The following is a 5500-nucleotide window of genomic DNA, read 5'->3' on the forward strand; positions in this document are numbered from 1 at the left end:
TCAGTAGTGGTTTGATAAATTACTGTACACATGGGGAAAAGAAGTTGCAACCTGTCTGAATGGATCTACTTTACTAAACTAAAGGAAGAAAGGAATGATCCAGAAGGGATCTGGGAGAACTTAAGTGCATGAAGAAACAACAATACGCCCCCCCTCCCCCAGTAATTTGTTTACAAAACACAGAGGTCATTCCCCTGGTCAGCGAGAGACTGTGTAAACAACAGGCTAAAATAATTTATGACGCAAGTTTCGCCAATTATATACCCAGACTGAGAGCATTTGTACCGGCCCGCGCGCGCCCCGAGCTTTCCCCGGTCTTACCCTCCCGTTGGCCTCGACAAACTACCCCGCCCCACTTCGCTAGTCCGGCTAGCGGAGAGAGAGGCAGGGTAGATTTTCGGGCCAGCGGGAGGGTAGGCCCGGGGAAAGCTCGGAGCGCGGGTCGGTACAACTGCTCTGGATGCCAGGGTTTATATGCACTGACTATGATTTGTACGGTAACTCGAACGAAGGAGGTTCGTACGAGTTATTTTTGTAATACCACCGATGTCCAGGGTACATAATTCTCGATCTACATTTACCTGAAGACACATACAGATGGACTAGTGTTACCTATACGCAACTATAAGGCACGTAAGATTAAATATTTATGTCCTACCTCACAGCGTTAGTTCCAAAATGGTGGACTAAACTGGAGTGAATGGCATTCTGTTGCCTTCTGTAGTGGTCACCAAACGCGAATAACCAATTAAAATAGCGCCAAATGAAATAGATAAGCTTAAAATCCCTTAATATCATTGAATAGAAATAATAGCCTAAGATTAGATTACATTATGAAATATATTAGAAATCTACCTATGCAAGTCTAATGTGTCTTCAGCTTTTTCCATTAGAAAATTCACATTTCCGTAGCGGCTACATGCGGTTGCATATGTCTCGTACAAATCAGGCTGAACAACAAACGTGAAGGTCTTGCCATATAAGGCAATGGTTGAACAACAAACATGGAAGGTCTTCATGCTGTGCGACACAGTGTTGAACCAAGTGTTGAACCAAGTACCATTGAGGCATTCATGCATGCATCGATGCATTGAAGCAACATTGAAGCACTGAAGGTAAAACTCAACACATGGCGTTTCGTCGCCAGAGAAACGCAAAAAAAACACTTCTTCCACATGAATGTAGTAACGAAGTAACCCATCTTAGCAGATTCACCTGACCCCCTTGTCATGCAAATAGCTGCTTCCTATGTAAGTATTTGCATTATCCGTTACATTTTATGACTGACGTCCTCTCACTGAAGGCGAAAGAAAAGGTTGATGAAACCTTTTCCTTGGCACTGTCTAAGCTCATACCCGACCTCTCCTGTAAACAAATATGTTGCGGCTACCTAAACTGTCATCTGTCATGAAAACTGATATACCCTACGCTTAATGCTGACGACTAAGCAGTATGTTTACCCTCGCTTGATCAATGTGCCGTGACCATTAGTCGTAAGTTGTTTGTAAACACGGAGGCAAAAATTAAATTTTCCCCTTCTTATTTTCATAAACAAACGCTACTCCCACGACCTGTTCCAGTGTTTACCCCCCAAGCACTGAAACCGTAGATAATGATTACAAAAATTCTCGCGACCATCCTCATTGTCGTCTCAATTGCATATCTATCTCCCCATCGAAGTATGTAAAACATGTAAAGAAATGTAACTGTTACGGTCAGGCTAGATTGCCCAGTTACTGCCCCTAACAAACCTCCCCCCTAATGCCAGGCACGACTCAAGAGAAACGATGCCAGTTAGAAGTTTTATTCTTGTCTCTTTGAAAAACAAAAACTGATCTTGCCCATTCAATAGCCATAAGCTCTTATATTGATCCTTACAGAATTGACACATCAGGTTGAGAAAACGTGACTCTTAGACACGCAGGTCCATGCGCACTACAAACGTTTACGACTCAATTTACTCAATTATCGGCTGAGAAGCTACGATCACAGAAAACAACAAAAGAATCATAGCGCGCTACGGGTGTCAAACACTGGGGCAGGATCTGAATATGGCATCACATCACCCTGACACTTCAGTCCTTATGCACAAACTTCTATCCTTCTAGGTTACATTTGCCTTCTTCTGATCCTATGTATATAGCTATCGTCTGATATCGCTCACTAGATAATTGTCTCGTCAAAATAACAAACGGAACGGGCACGCAGGCCCATGCGCACTACACACGCTTATGGCTCAACTATACTCAATTATCGGCTGAGAATCAAACTAGAAACGAAAACAACAAAAACGAATTATAGTGCGCTACAGCTGTCCAACACCGGGACAAGAGCCCTGACACTTAAATCGTTATATACGCACATCTGTATTTCCCTCGGTTACTGGCTTCCCAACTTCACGAGAAGATTTTTTTTATCTTCCCTACTTCCTTGGGGTTTCGGGGCAACCCCGAACCCAGTGTCCTTGTTTTCCGCAGTTGAAGCAGGCGTCATCGGGCTGAGGCCCCGGCCGGCCTCTTCCCCTCCCTCGCCTCGGGGCTGGGTTGTAGTACGGGGTTTGGCGACGCCCACTGAAGCTGCGGCCCCTTGCTGATGACGTGGGTATGTAGCCGCGACCACCACCGCCGCGGACCTTGTTCTGCAAGTTTACGAACGAGTCGATATCCTTGCCCACTTTCTTTTCCTCTCCGGAGCCGAATTGATTCAGAATCAGCCCAGGAAAGTACCACTCGTCGCGATGCTTCGTAGGCGTAGACCAGCTTACGAATGCAGCACCGGACACTGTTGCTAACAAATGTCTTTAAGACCATCTCCGTTACCGGCATACGTGGTCTGACGTGCTCCGGCAGACGATCCAGTTGCTGGTCGTCCATCCTCTTGAAGAAGTGATTCTCCACTCGCTGGACTCGCTGGACTCACCGTGGCTTCTTCGTTATTATATTGCAAATTTGCATAAAATATGAATATTTATAACACGTTAATGAAAAACACATAAATGAAAATAAGCGTAACCGTAAGTTAACTTTTGTTCCATTTATGTTTACATACATGCAGCTATATGCAACAACACTTCAGGTTCACGTGTTAGAGTTCTAGTTTCAACTTTACAGTTATGGTCGACAATCTCTAAGCTACTGTAAATGATTTTAGCATCATTTGCTGTAGAAGGGGTAGTTTTTGTAAAATGAATAGTCAAAGTTGAAAGTGATAAAACATATTGTAACACACTGTGTTATGATTTGGATGAATGAGGCAACTCTGAAACTCACGAAACAAAACCAGTTTGCTTTTTCTGCATTATCCCAAACCACTCTTGTTTGACAAACCCTACGTGAGCCTCACAACCTCCAGACACCGAATACCCTCCTCTGACAAGATGTACACAAGTGCCGCCAGAAAATAGTTCATAACAAGAAGGAAGCATCCATCGAATAAGAGCCCGATTTTAGATCACTGGAATTATTTCCTGCTCTGGTTTAATATTTGCCTAAGAATTAGAAAAAAAAATTGCTGTTCACGATGAATTATTTGCTGCTATACAGCTGGGCACTTTGATAGCGGATGGATATGTACAATATTTCCCGTCGCACAGTCAGTCGGCTTTAGTTGAAGGAGAAGGGCGGTGGCGAGAGGTAGGTTCTCCGTATTGAGATAATTTGTCCTTCCAACTTGTCCTGTTATTTTTGTTCTTACGTAGGAAGAACATTTTTAAAGATTGTGGTTGCCCGTATATCTATGTTTCGAAATCTTGGTTAGGAACATCGTTGATTTTAAATCCTTTATCCACGCCATGTTGTGTAAGGCAGCGTTTGAAATGTGTCTCTCAACCAACAAATAGGTTCACTCATACATTCAGGTTTTGTCCCGAACTTCGAGTGAGTTTTTTTAATGCTAGCCAGGGTCTGGTACTATGTCGACGATATTGATATGTTTTTCGACCGCAATTTGTGACAAAATTACTCAAGAATTGAAAGTGAGAGGCCGACTGCGGCTGACATCTGTGATGAATTATCTTGTTTACGTGTTGGCGGACCGGATCGGTGTACTCATCAAAATTTCTAGAACTTGTTGAACATATCACACATTGTATTCGTGTTTTATATTGTAATAATGCATATCCAAACCATGAAGAAATGTTCATGTATTTTGTTTATCTATCTTTGCTTACATATATCTACTGTTTATCAACTGATTGTACTTCTCTCCGCTGGCTAGAAAATACCAGCTATTGGTAGACCTACTTCAATACATATCTTTCAACTGGCAAAAGAAAAATTGATTGTTACACAAGTACACAACTAATCTTGGTTCTTAAATTGTATTTCCTGTACAGAAGCTCCGGAGATAGGCAAACATCAATGCAGACCACATAGAACATCGACAGCTGTGCACCTCCGATAGAGAAGTGCCATATATTCAAGTAGCCATGAAGTTAAGACTTCCTACCAAACATTGACTATTTCTTTGTTATATAGTTGAAAGTCATTTGCCATTACAAAACATGAATACATGACGACATAATTGCCTTATCGCGTTTCTATATCAATGCATTTTATGTTGCTGAATACGGTCGCACCCGTATAGGAAAATAATTGATATATAACAGTGATCAGCGTTTGTTTAATACTATTATGTGAACTTAAGAAAAGGGAAAAAAGTCTTTAAATCTTCTCATTCCCGTGCGTCATCAGTAACCTCCTCATAAGGCCAGTCTATCACTTTAAATGGCAGTACCAGTAGCTCCTACAAGCACTTCGAACATTAGGTGATTATAGGTCAGTTAATATACATCAGTATACATACATGTATACTAGAACAAAGTTACTGTACACAGAAGTTGTATCCAACTTGCAATTAGGGTTTAACAGTTTTCCATAACAAATCAGTGTAATGAGACTGGGCTGGAGTGCTGTCTTTTGGCGAATGATGTACCAGGATGATTCAGTTTGAAGGAGGTGGCGGAGGTTGGGGAAACTGGCGGTTAGGGTTGTTGAGATGCCGGTCAACCCTGGAAGTTGGGAGGGAGTCCCCTGAGAAACCCGTGTAGGTTGGGGTGCTGTCCTCTCATACCCCCTTGTAGGTTGGGGTGCTGTCCTCTAATACCCCCTTGTAGGTTAGGGTACTGTCCTCTCATACCCTTGTAGGTTGGGGTGCTGTCCTCTAATACCCCCTTGTAGGTTGGGGTGCTGTCCTCTCATACCCCCTTGTAGATTGGGGTGATGTCCTCTCATACCCCCTTGTAGATTGGGGTGAAGTCCTCTCATACCCCCTTGAAGGTTGGGGGGAATCCTCGCATACCCCCTTGTAGGTTCGGAGGGAGTCGTTGCAGACCCCCTTGTGTGTGTGTGTGGGGGGGGGGGTTCCTAGTAGACCCCCATGTAGGTAGGGGGGGGGGGTCATTGCAGCCCCCCCCCTTGGAGTTGGAGGGGTAGTTCTTGGAGACCCACCTGGAGGAGTGGGTGAAGTCCATTCAGTTGGAGGAGAGCGGGCATTCCACATT

General features: G+C 43.6%; 1 long non-coding RNA gene across 1 annotated transcript; it reads left to right on the top strand.

Annotated features, from left to right (window-relative positions):
- Positions 1-2911: 2911 nt before the first annotated feature.
- Positions 2912-4518, top strand: LOC118418278. The gene is made up of 2 exons (XR_004831435.1): positions 2912-3632; positions 4334-4518. It is a non-coding gene; the product is annotated as an uncharacterized LOC118418278 (long non-coding RNA).
- Positions 4519-5500: the final 982 nt, after the last annotated feature.

Source organism: Branchiostoma floridae, chromosome 6, assembly GCF_000003815.2.
Source record: "Branchiostoma floridae strain S238N-H82 chromosome 6, Bfl_VNyyK, whole genome shotgun sequence".
Classification (NCBI taxonomy): Eukaryota; Metazoa; Chordata; class Leptocardii; order Amphioxiformes; family Branchiostomatidae; genus Branchiostoma; species Branchiostoma floridae.